The 13979-nt window shown below is 37.1% G+C and overlaps 1 protein-coding gene across 1 annotated transcript in view; it reads right to left on the bottom strand.

Moving 5' to 3' along the window:
• THEMIS (thymocyte selection associated) overlaps positions 1–13979 on the bottom strand; it is a 179128-nt gene that overhangs the window by 70952 nt on the left and 94197 nt on the right. The window lies entirely within an intron of this gene.

The raw sequence follows: 13979 nt of genomic DNA, 5'->3' as shown, positions 1-13979 counted from the left end.
TTAATTTATAAATAAGTTTATAATTCCATCTGTGCAGTGGATAGAGCTACACATAGAGATCTCTTGGTGCATTGTTTTGAGTTCATGGTTCTCTATCTTCTCTAACACAATGACGAGTGGCCATGTTCCAGAAGAAGGAGCCTCCCTTAATATGGGTCCCTAACTAGAGGATTCTGTGTTTCAGAACATTTTCTTTAGATAATGCATAGTTCCATGGAAGTTGAAATTCCAAACAAGCTCCGTATATTGATGATTTTCACGGGTTTTTTTTCTCAATTTTTTTTCTGTATACTGATTATTTTCACAACTCCTCCTTTGCCCTTGCAAAACCACCCTTCTATCTGTGTCTTGAGCTCCTGACTTAATAAGTTTAACCACCATCTATGTTGATGCTTATGTCAGAAGCTGGGTATTTTCCTTATATCGTGACTTTCTTATTCTCTACACATCATCAGCCACATGTACTACAAATATCACCTCATTAAGTCTTCTTTAATATTTGTCTTCCAGTCACACAGGCAATCATCTCTCTCTGATATGAGTACTTCAGTTTTCTAACTGTTTTACTTGATAATCTGCTCTATAATTAGAGTGATTTTCCAAAATGAGTATTTAAGGGGGTATAATTGATGTTTTCACCATTGTAAGTGTGCAATTCAATGAATTTAATAAATTTAAAGGGTTGGGCAACCATCCAGGTGTAGAACTTTTTTATCATCCAAAAACTTCCCTCCGGCCTGTTTGCAGTTCACCTCTGCTCCTATCCACCACTCTAGACAACCACTTATCTGCTGTCTATCTCTATAAACTTGCCTTTTCTAGAGGTTTTGTATGTAAAATAGAAATTTTATTGTTATTTCCCTACTGGAAATTCTAAAATACCCTCCATTTTTCCTCTGTAGAAAGTACAAATTCCTTTAAAAATAGATTATTGTAAGGAAGGAAGGATTAGTCTTTTTTTTTTTTTTAATGTGGAATACAACTGATTTTGTTTGTCTTCATTCTTTTCTGTACTGGAAGAATAAAATGCAGTATTTCTTTTAGGAGGGTGAGGTGAAAATGGGAGCTAGCTTGTTTCAGGTGCTAATATTTGAGCTGTGTGTGGGCTTAATGGGGCACCAGGGCCTGTGGTCAAAGAAGGAGTGGAAGTAGAGAAAACCAAACCAAACAAACAAACAAACAAACAAAAAAACAGTACCTCTTGGCAAAATACAAAGAAAGGAAGAAAAGACTAAAAGGTTGAAAGATAAGAGATTATGGGTGGAGTCCCCAAGAACGTAGCTGCAATCTTTAAGAAATTAGCCAGGGAGAGAGGGGTCCATAGTCATGCCATTGCCTGATGGCTGAACCAGGTAAAGGAGAGATAAAGTAATGTAAAGACTGAGTCCTGAGCACTGGGAGAGCACAGTGTGGCAGAAACCTAAGAAGCTGATATTGAGGAAGTCACATTCTTCATCTTCAACAGAATGATTAAAGTGAACTGAACTACTTGCAAGCCTGAGTTAAGAAACTTGGTAATGACACACGTTTCCTGATTTGGCCTTTTTTCTCTTCCATCCTGATAATATTACTCTATGCTACAGACATTATAAACCTCTCCAGGATCCTGATACAGTTATGTCTACACCTGGCTGGATTATGCTAAACATCACTGTACATCTGAGTAATTCTACTTGTTTAAACTGATATATGTCAATCTGGACATCTAAATATCCTTCATTGATCTCAATCCCAATGTTTGATTGATCATAATGAATTGTCCCCAAACCTGTGTAATCTCCAACTAATAGCGCTCTTCCCTTGAGCCCTCACACTGAAATTGTTTTCCTGTGTCTAATCCATTAGACAGAGAGTCTCCTGAGCTTAGATACTTGTATCCTATTCTCTTAATGTGTCTCTAGTGCTTATCACAGCTAATGGCACGCAATTAAGATTTTACATCTATGGAGCTAAAATAAGTGTAAACAATTACAATAATAATCATTATTTTAACATTTTAAAATAATTATAGATGTAAATAATTTAAAAGCATTTAACATGCAATATACAATTAAGGTAATATTTAAGGACATGCAAACAATAGATTTTTAAATCTTTTCTCCTCAATCTTTTATTGCAGTTATATAATTGCAGTTTTCCTCTATGTAGCAGTAATATACTGTGTATTTTTCTTGGCTTATTAAAAAACTGTCCATTATTCTGAGCTCTTTAACACATTAATCCTTATTAATCCTCTTTTCTTTATTAGTTTCACATCTCCCTTGATGAAAAAAAAAGGCTTGACAGCCTTTCAGGATCTTACGTTATCACCTACTTGATGTGGAATCCAAAGTTACTAGTTCTAGTCCTAGTCTGAGGTCCAGCTTTTTAAGTTTATTTCAGCAAAAACAGAATTGTTACTAAAAAAGCTTTCTGCTGGTGCCAGGAATAGCCTTAGGACTTCCCTAAAATTCTAACATCTCTCACATAGCTTAAGGTCCTTTCCAGCTTTTTGCCATCACTGGGTCATTAAAAAGAAAAACTCTAAGCATGACAGGGGCACCTGGGTAGCTCATTCAGTTAAGCCTCTGACTTGATTTCAGCTCAGGTCATGATCTCACAGCACGTGGAGCCCCATGTAGGACTCTGTACCAAAAGTGCAGGGCCTACTTGGGATTCTCTCTCTACTTTTGCATGCTTTTTTTCTCTCTCTCTCAAGATAAATAAACTTTTAAAAAATCCTCACCCTGACAAACCTACATTTACAAGAATAACATCAGAAGGAAGTGTCTGTCCTAATCTGATCACTTTCCTGACCTCTGATAACTGCAATAGACCAGACACAATGTCACAGGCGACCATCTCTAAAAGACTGAACTTTCTTTAGAAGATGACTTCTCAGCACACAAAAGTAGATTTTAAAGGAAAAACATGAGGTCATTTCCAGTCATTTTTCTTAATAAATCCACACATGTGACTATTCTCCTGAAAGCCATTTTACAGGTATAAATTAAAGAATTTGTGAGTACAGGTGAGTGTGGAAATGGAGAGTGAGTATGGATAGAGAAAAGATACTGACGATTAAGTTCTAAACCACTAAAACACTTACAGTTAAGGGAGACCAGAGAGAGTCAGTCAAAAATTCAGAAGGAAATTCAACCACAACAGTGTAAGAAAATCACGATGTTCCAGAAAACAAAGGATTTCAGAAAAGAGAGAGTGTTCAACGAGTATTCATATAATATGAGGACTTTGGATTCTAACCCTTTATCAGATATGTCATTTGCAAAATCTCCTCCCATTCAGGAGGCTGCCTTTCAGTTTTGTTGATTGTTTCCTTCACTGTGTAGACATCTTTTATTTTGATGTGGTCCTAATAGTTTATTTTTGTTTCTCTTTCCTTTGCTTTGGGACACATATCTAGAAAAATGTTGCTACGGTCAATGTTAGACACATTACTACCTGGCTCTCTTCTAGGATTTTTATGGTTTTAGGTCTCACTTTTAAGTCTTTAATCTATATTGTTTATTTGTGTGTATGGTATAAGAAAGTGGCCTAGTTTCATTTTTCTTCATGTAGCTGACTGCTTTCCCCAACACCATTTGTTGAAGAGACTTTTTCCCATTGTATATTCATTCCTTCCATATTGAAGATTCATTGGCCATATAATTGTCAGTTTATTTCTGGTTTTTCTATTCAGTTCTATTGATCTATCTCTCTACTTTTGCACCAGGATCATACTATTTTGATTAATACAGCTTTGTAAGATAACTTGAAGTCTGAAATTGTGATACCACGAATTTTCCTTTTCTTTTTCAAGATTGCTTTTGCTATTTGTTGTCACTTGTAGTTCCATATAAATTTGAAGACTATTTGTCCTAGTTTTAGGGGTGCCTGGGTGGCTCAGTCAGTTAAGACTATTTGTCCTAGTTTTGTGCAAAAATGTAAAGATGTCTCTCACCTTTTTGGTTAGGTTTTACCTAAGTAACATATTGTTTTTGGAATGATTGTAAATGAGACTGATTCCTTGATTTCTCTTTCTGTTGCTTCATTATTAGTGTATACAAATGCAGCAGATTTCTGCACATTGATTTTGCACCCTGCAGCTTTACTGAATTTATCAATTCTAGTAGTTTTTTGGTGGAGTCTTCTGGGTTTTTATATATAGTATCATGTTATTTGCAAATAGTGAAAATTTTCCTTCTTCCTTAACAATTTAGATGCCTTTTATTTATTTTGTTGTTGTCTGATTGCTGTGGCTAGGACTTCCCATATTATGTTGAATAAAAGTGGAGAGAATGAACATCCTTGTCTTATTCCTGACCTTGGGGGGAAAACTCTCAGTTTCCCCACATTGACAAGTATGATGTTAGCTGTGAGTTTTCATATACGGCCTTTATCCTGGGGTGTGTTTTCTAAAGGAAATTACACAACTCAACACCCCCCCAAAAAAACAATCAAATTAAAAATGGCAGAAGACATGAACAGACATTTTTCCATAGGACATACTGGTGACCAACATACACATGAAAAGATGCTCAACACTATTCATCATCAAGGAAATGCAAATCAAAACTACAATGAGATATCATCTCATATCTGTCAGAATGTCTAAAATCAAAACCATAAGAAACACAAGGATGTGGAAGAAAAGGAACCCTCGTGCACTGTTGGTGAGAACGCAAACTGGTGCAACCACTGTAGAAAACAATATGGAGTTTTCTCAAAAAGTTAAAAATGGCATTACCTTGGGGCACCTGGGTGGCTGAGTCAGTTAAGCATCCAACCCTTGATTTCAGCTCAGGTCATGATCTCACAGGTTTGTGGGTTCAAAACCCCACATTGGGCTCCATGTGTTGAAGTACAAAGCATGGGATTTGGGATTCTCTCTCTCCTCCTCTCTCTCTGCCCCTCCACACTTGCTCTCTTTCTCAAAATAAATAAATAAATAAATAAATAAACTTAAAAAGATGGAACTACCCCATGATCCAGTAACTGGCTGTTTCCCCAAAAAATATTAATTCAAAGGGACACATCCACCCCTACGTTTATAGCAGCATTATTTACAAAAGCCAAATTATGGAAGTAGTCCAAGTACCCACTAATACATGAATATATACACACACATATATACACACACACAATGGAATATTATTCAGTCACAAAAATAGAACCTTGGCATTTGCAGTGGTGCAGATGGAGCCAGAGAGTATAATACTAAGCAAAATAAGGCACTCAGAGAAAGTCAAATACAATATGATTTCACTTATAATGGAATTTAAGAAACAGAAAAAATGAGCAAAGGAAAAAAGAGAGAGAGCGAGAGAGACCAAGAAACAGATTCTTAACCATAGAAAACAAACTGATGGTTAACGGGGCGTAGGTGAGTGAAATAGGAGAAGCGGATTAAGGAATGCATCTGTCTTGATGAGCACTGGGTGATGTAGGGAATTGTTGAATCACTATATTGTACACCTGAAACTAACACTGTACGTTAACTATACTGGAATTGAAAATAAAAATAATATGAAGACAAAGGAATGACCACACAATTTGCCAACCTGAGTGCCACTGATAACTAGGATATATGACCTACCTCTCAACCTCAATTACCTCATCTGCAAAATAGGGATAATAATAGCACCCATTTCATGAAGTGGTGTGAAGGATTAAATAAGATAACAACACATGTAAGCGCCTAGCATAATGCCAGAGACAGAAGAAAAGTTCAGTGATGGCAAGTATATTTTAATTGCAGAATACTGAGCAGCTTGGATCATAGAACTTATGATATTTTATTGAACACAGGATGCCTGACAACCCTGTGAGAGAGAATTTGGCTCGAGAAGAGCCTGGAATGAATAGAAAAATATAGAAATGATTCCAGCTCAAGAGACAATGAAGAGAAAAATATCTTGGGTAGGGCAATTTCCATCCTCGAATAACACAATTGATATGACTCTGTGTTTTATAATATTTCATAATTAGTCAGCATGTTCTTTTTAAACATTAGTTAAGGTTTGGAAACCATTTGAAAGCGACAACAAATTTTCATTAAAGACAAATGTTATATAAAGTTTAGTTATCTTAACAAGCTTAACATCAGAAGTTAAAATTACATTCTTATCTCTTAACCTAGGAGAACAAGTATTTCTTGCGTTCTATATATTGTGTAATCCACAATTTTACAACCAGTCCTTTTCAATTCTGTGTCTACATAAATAACAATAGACTGTCAGTTGTACAGTTCTTCTGGTCTATGATATATTTGTCTTTGTTCCATTTGGCTCATTTTGTAGTCAGTGGCCTTCTGATCTTCGAGGATTTTCTCTAATTTTTTTCTTTCCTTATTGGATTTTAAATTAGCCATGCAATTGGTTCATGGTGAATATCTTAAACAATGGCATATCTTACAAAATAGCTAAAAGCTACTTGTTCTAATACAATTATCTAATTGATAATTAAGTACTGGGTGGAGGTTTTCTAAGACATCATGGTCATATTGAAGTTAGATTCTGATGAAGTATGATAAAAAATTAGTGCTGTAATAGGCTGGCTGAGAGTTTGCCCTTAAATAATGCATTAGTATGAATCATTATTTTCTTTTTTTAAGAGTTTTTAATGGACCCTCTCATTCTCCTAAACGCTGTGTTCATTTTTACTGACTACTCTTCTGTTATTGAGATAAATATTTTTCTTAAGTTTTCTACTTTTCAAATTAAAAAAAAAGAAATACTGATTTTTGGAAGCTTATCCCCATGCATGCTTTCATAGCACTCTTATGCTCATTTTCTATCCTAACATTTACCCAGGAAATTTGGTTTGGGAAGCAAAATATAAACGTTTTCATTTACACAGGTCTGGAAACACCACCAAAAGATTAAATGTAATGGTTCACTTGCAAGAAACTGTGAGTTGTAGCAAAACTTATTTGCTCAAATATATAGCTTATGTCTTATCAATTTATTTCTAGGTAAGGTTTTTCTTCTAAAATAAATTCAGAACTGATACAGTAATGGAAAACTCAGATAAATCAGTTTTTGAAACTGCAAAGCTAGCCATCTTACCACCTCTAGATTTGTCCAACTGCTCTTTAGATTTTTTTTGAAAATTTAACAGAACCGAAGGTAGTGAGCTCAAAGAACGGAATTTAAGTATCTAGTGAGACCACACTCAACTCAATGAATCAATGAATCTCTACAGGATTATAAGAAGATGGCTATTCATGTGCCCTCACTTTATACATACTGTGCACTGAACATTCCAAATTACTGATTCTTCTGGTAGAGATGGTCATTTCTAAACAGGGATTTCTAGGTTATGAACATCTTTTAAAAATGAAAACTCTCCTAATCTTCATAAAAGCCGGAAATCTAATATGAATGATTTACTACAAATTTCATTCACTCATTTTTCCAATCCACTGGGAAAATAAATCCACATTTTTTCTTTTTTTTTTTAAGTTTGTTTATTTATTTTGAGAGAGACAAAGAAAAAGAGTGAGAGAGTTGGGGAAGGGCAGAGAGAGAGGGAGACACAGAATCTGAAGCAGGCTCCAGGCTCTGAACTGTCATGAGCCTGATACAGGGCTCAAACTCACAAGCCATGAGATCATGACTTGAGCCAAAGTCAAAAGCTCAACTAACTGAACCACCCAGGTGTCCCTAAACACATTTTTTAAATGACTTTTTTTTTTGCAGTTAAAAAGTAATAATCACTAATATTGAAAGTGATAATCACATATTTGGTGGTATATTTTAGTTCTTCACTCCACAGATGGGAAAAGGAGGCAAGGAACAGTATTAACTAATGTTTTTCATTAGCCTTTCCTCACTTGCCTGGTGAGAACACTGTTAGCTGAAAACTTAAAAAGGGCCAAAAGTTTGGTTAATTCAAGTATTTCTGAGTAGGAGTGTACTTTAATCTCCCAGAAGGAAACAGTGTTTTTTGGACATAAACTCTCTAAAGAAAATGAATATTTTATTATTAGTCAGATAACATTCATTTTGGTTGAAATTTCCTTAAAATGAGGCCATGTCTGCTAATGCCTGACTTTAACCAATTGTTTTCATTTAATAATAATTTTTAAACCATTCTTTGGCACTCCAGCCAAAGTATTAATATAGTACATGTTATGCCAGGGGAAAATTTTAAGAGTTCTGTATACTCTCCCACTTCCAAAAGCAAAAAGAACTTAGAACTATTTCACACTTCCCATTGGGCACAGCGTTCTATCTGCAAGGATTCAGCTGGAACTTGAGTTTGGCTAATTTTCAACTCAGGACTTCCTTTATTCATCCTTTTCTCTCCCCGCCTACCTTTTTCACTTGCTCCTACTACATTTGGCTGTTTACAGGCTCCAGACTTCGGTCAACTCAAAAGCCATGGCGTATGACCATATTAATCTGTATGTGTCTCAACCTTGAGGATAGGTCAAATATCTGCTAAAAATATGCCAAATTTGTCAACTTTTTATTTAAAAAAGTTTTTTAATGTTTATTTATTTTTGAGAGAGACAGAAGACAGAACATGAGTGGGGGAGGGGCACAGAGAGAGGAAGACACAGAATCCAAGGCAGACTTCAGGCTCTGAGCTATTAGCACAGAGCCTGACATGGGGGTCAAACTCACGAACGGTGAGATCATGACCTGAGCCGAAGTTGGATGCTTAACCGACTGAGCCACCCAGGTGCCCCAAATTTGTTAACTTTTTAAAAGAAGATCATAAGCTCCCTGTATCTTTCTTATTTCTCAGATTTAGAATCTCAGGGTTTCATTATGTGCATGTTCTGCACCATCTTTGCCTTTGGTCTCTGAAGACTGCTAAAACATTACTCTTCCTTATTCACAGGGAAACAGACTTACAGCCTCTCTGTTAGACAAAGAGAACACACCACGAGCAGATAGATAGCGATCTTCCAAAGTACAGAGTTGGTTACAAATCTAAACATTCTTAATGTCTTTACACCACATCGCGTTGACAAAATAAAAGGAGGGAATATAATACTGTTCTTTAACGATCTAGATTTACCCTAGGAGCATGGTTCCTTTAACACTTTTTCAGCCACTAACTGTCACATCAGATCAGAAGTGAGTCTTAACACCCAGCAGCAGCTGGTGAAGTGTTCTCTCTGCACCTCCCAGAAACTATTGCTTCCTTCTGCCTTTTTCAGCTCTCACTCTAATTCTGGTACAGGGTTTGTTTTCTGCTCAATTCACACTACCTTGCCATTACTGCCTCCCTTGCTCTTTGCCTTAATGTCTCCTGTGGGTGTTCTTGTCTGACGGAAATCTAGAAATTCTGGCAGCAAAGTGGACACTTGGGCATCAAATGGCCAAACAGAGTTAGTGAAATGCAAGATTTCTGGTCCCAGGTGCAGCCTCAGAAGGAGTGGAATATCTCATCTTTCAACCAAAGGTTTGTTTTTCTGTGTGGTTATAGACCCTTTCATCAGAATGCAGAAGTTACATTTCTCCTATGTGGCACTCAGCAGTCATAGCCATATATATCCAGGACAGGCACAAACCCCAGTGAGTACATGCTCTTTCAAACTATCTGAAACTACTTCTGACATAGGAACTAACCCTCATGAAAGGAGAGTCTGCCCCAGAACACTTCTATTTTGAAAACAGTTTTAAACCCAGACATTTACTTGGTCATTTTAGAATATTGTTCTCATCTCATTAAGAAATCAGGATGCAAAGATCCTAAAGATACTATGTCTACAATTGTCATCAGCCTGAAAGGAATTTTGAGGGGTCACTTGGTATGTTCTCCACCCTTTGTTTAGACCCCATTCATTATTCTCCCTAAAAGCTATCACATTTTCAAAACAACAATTAAGTCCTTCAGTGTAAAACTTCATAGGCCTTGAGATGTGTTGTCATCTCTGTTGATATCTACCCCCCTCACTCCTCACCTGCTCTGCTCATATCAATATCACAGTTCTCAAAGAGCTGCTACAATTGATTCTTATTTTAGGGACTGCTAAAGGGAAAGAACAGCTACAATCCTACCCTGGAAAATGGTTCTTTCTATTTATTCTAGTTTCTGTAACCTATTCCTCATATATTTTTCATTTCTAAACTTCTTAGATGAACATGTAGGGTTTATACCTGACAGTAGATACCTGTATACTCTTAGATGGCACATGTGTCTGTCTTGTTGTTTAATAGTGCAAGAACTGATCTAGTGAAATTAATGACCCACTGGGAAGGCATAAGTGAAGTTACATAATGAGGAATTTGATACTCATCTCTACATATATTAAAAGGTAGTTTAATGAGTTAAGTGAGTTTGAATATTTAAACTCTGAATAGCCCTTGCAAATTGTTCTCTGAGTTTGATGCAATATTCCATATGCAATTCAAAATCTTAGAGCTTATTTTCAATGGCTGCTTCCTGTCTTTGGAATATAAAAAGTGTTCTAACCAATCACTTCTAAAAGCATACATAGATAGAAGAGCTTTAATGTAGATATCAGAGGAAACATAAAAGAAGTATATGAAAGGATGACACTGTGATGATAAGAAATAGTTGGTTGCAGGACTTTTCAAGTAGATTATGCAGAAACTGACAGCTTCTGTTTATATTCCAAAATTGATCCACTAAGCAGATTTTTATCTTCATGGCGAAAAAAAAATTGTTGAAAATGAGGTCAGTGGGTCTGAGCACAGGTAAATTATAGCATTCTCTGACATTTTAAAGTGATTTCAGAGAAAATATGGTTTTTTATCTACCACACTAGCATTGATGAAACCAATTATAAACAGAGAATTATAGACCCTTCTCAACTGATTGATAAACTTTTAACTGAGAGGAAGTGTCCTGATGACTTGGGGTTTCCTAGCTTCTGCTTTCACCTTTTCTGAGACAAGAAATCTGTTCTAACACATCACACCAAAATTGTGCTCCCTTTAACTCACAACCAATGTTGTGATAGAAAATAAGAATCCTGGTGCCTGGGTGGCTCAGTGGGTTGAGCGTCAGACTTCTGATTTTGGTTCAGGTCATGATCTCTTGGATGTGAAATGGAGCCCCCATCTGGCTCTGTGCTGAGCATGGAGCTTGCTTGGGATTCTCTTTCTCCCTCTCTCTCCCTGTCCCCCACTTGAATGCATATGCTAGCTCCTGAGCTCTCTCTCTCTCTTTTAAAATAAACAAATAAACATTTAAAAGAGAGAGAGAGAGAAAAAAAATAACTTTGCCACAGAGTATCTCCTTAAATGTATACAACAGTATCATCTAGCTCCAAGTCATTCAAGTTTAGACTATCACTTAACCATTCAAATGGTTCCCTCAACCATTTGTCAGATGAAAATGGTTCCTGGGCTTTTTAACATCTTAACAAACAACTCAATGTTTAACAAACTTTTATTAATCAATATTCTCCAGAAGTGAGACTCAGAAATAGACAAAAGAACCCATGCGAGGTCTGACCGGTGAACAAGCAGTTAGACATTATTAAGTTGATATTCTACACATAAATGGCATAGGATTTGTCAAAGATTACATTAGTTTTATTTTAGTAACTGTGAGATATCAGAAAATATAAATAGGTCCCTATCTTATGTTCCTGACACTGAGTTCCTAAATCCCCTGGAGTTTCTTGGGTAATAGGAATATACATATTTTTTTTTCTAATGAGGTGACCCTGAATGGGCTTCTGGATGAGGTTAGCTGATGTAAGGTCTGGTCACCAGAAGAACCACCACATAATTAGAAGCTTGGAATTTTCCAGACAGGGGAGAGGGACTAGAAACAGGGTTAATAACTGACTGTCCCTATGTGAGGAAGCCTCCATAAAAATCCCAAAAGTATGGGGTTTGGAGAGCTTCCAGGTTAGCAAATACATCAACACACCAAGAGGGTGGCATATCCCAACTATACGGGACAGAAGCTCCTTTGTTCAGGACCCTACCAGACCTTGCCCTGCATATCTCATCTGACAGTTCATCTGTATCCTTTATTATATCCCTTAACAAACTAATAAACCTAAGTATTTCTGAGTTCTCTGAGCCACACTAGAGAATTCATTGAACTCGAAGAAGGGCTTGTGGGAACCTTCAATTTGTAGCCTTCTCAGATAGAAGTTATAAGTAACCTGAGGACCTACTACCTGCAATTAGCATCTTACGTGGGGGGCAGTCTTGCAGGATGGAGACCTTACCATGTGGGATCTGATGTTATCTCTGGGTAGATACTGTCAGAATTGAGTTAAGTTGTAGGCTGCCCAACTGGTGTCAATAAATTGCTTCGTGTGAGAAACCCCCACATATCTGGTGTCAGTATTGTGAGTGGGGCAGTTGTGTGAAAGTAAAGGAGAGACTCAGGAGGGAGTCTGGAGGGTTTTTCAAGTCAGTAACCTAGATGTAACTTGTTTTTTGAGGTTCTCTCCTAATGAAAACACTTACATCATTTTCATCTGCCATTTTGTGAAATGGCATTCTAAAAAGTTTTAACCTGTTTTTTTTTTTTTTCCTATGAATTCTTCCCAATAGTTTAGGATTCTTGACTCCTTCCTTTCTGATTGTAATGGACATCTCCAGATCTTCACATGCTGTTCCAGTATCTCTACTACTTGCGACAAGCAGTCCTCTTTTCCTTCCCCAACAATCTTGGCTGTAGTTGGGGCAGCCATGGAATGGATTCAACCAGGATATGGGCATGTGCTCCAAAATCTTATACTTTTTAAATTGGAACAAAACAAAGAGATGATATTCTTTTTTTTTTTTTTTCCCGGAGAGATGATACTCTTATCAAGTAGTGGAACTTATGATCAAATTGGACCTATGTAGTTAATCCAGAATAATCTCATCTCAAAGTCCTTAATTTTTAGCACATATGCAAAGTCTCTTTTGCTACCTAATGCAATGTATTCATAGGTTCTGGAGGCTTAGACATGAACATCTTGGGAGGGCATCAGGGAGCAGGGGGGTTATTATGCCTCCTGCTAAAACTGAGACCAGCATTCCATCTCTCACATCATTTCATTTAGCAATAAAAATATATTAAACAGGAGAAGCCATACACACTCCACATTAATAGCGGCCTGTTAATCAACATTATTTGGAAACAATGTTTTAATTTAAAATGACTCTTTCAAGATTGTTTTTCCGAAAAGGAAATTTCTACTGCTTTTATCTTTTTCTTAAGATGAGTTTGAAGATTCTTATTGGATTTATCCAGCATACACTCAGAATGCAATCTTTGAAATGGAAAATTAGGGGCGCCTGGGTGGCTTAGTCAGTTAAGCGTCTGACTTTCGCCTAGGTCATGATCTCGCGATTCGTGGGTTCGAGCCCCGTGTCGGGCTCTGTGCTGACTGCCAGCCCAGAGCCTGGAGCCTGTTTCAGAGTCTGTGACTCCCTCTCTCTCTGACCCTCCACTGCCCACGCTGTCTCTCTCTCTCTCCTAGAAATAAATAAAACATTTAAAAAAAAAAAAAAAGAAATGGAAAATTAAAAGTATTTTCATACCCACATACTTGAAGCCTGAGGCTGCTATCATTCCTGAGTATAGAGAGTAAACACAGCATCTCTCTTTGTTTTACTAATTGCTTTGTTTCCCCAAGCTGCTAGCAAAACATCTGCCAGACCAGAACTCACTTCTTCCACACAGCACAGAACCACTGCCAGCCAGATAAACGACCTGCGCTCCATGGGGTCAGGGCAAGTGCTTTCCAGGCACTCAGCAGGCAGTTTTCAAGAGGCAAAGACTTCAAGTAGAAATGAAGCTGAAACCCCACCCTTCCCAAAAGCTTTAGGATGGTTATGGAGTTGTTGATTCTGTAATGATCTCACACTGTCTGCAATTTTATTGATTTTGTTTTTCAATAGAACTGTTAAAGATTACAATCCTCAGATAGGCAGAAATGTGGGCAGATGCTCGTATGCTCACACACAGTGCTGCCAAGATATTTTTACATCTTTCTGCACATAAAACAAAATGAAGACATGTGTTATAGATCCATGCTACTGGTAGCCCCCCCCCCCCCCCCC

This window comes from Crocuta crocuta, unplaced genomic scaffold, assembly GCF_008692635.1.
Source record: "Crocuta crocuta isolate KB4526 unplaced genomic scaffold, BGI_CrCroc_1.0 scaffold646, whole genome shotgun sequence".
Classification (NCBI taxonomy): Eukaryota; Metazoa; Chordata; class Mammalia; order Carnivora; family Hyaenidae; genus Crocuta; species Crocuta crocuta.
Note: the sequence above shows the minus strand (reverse complement) of the source record. Positions and strands in the feature narration are given on the sequence as shown.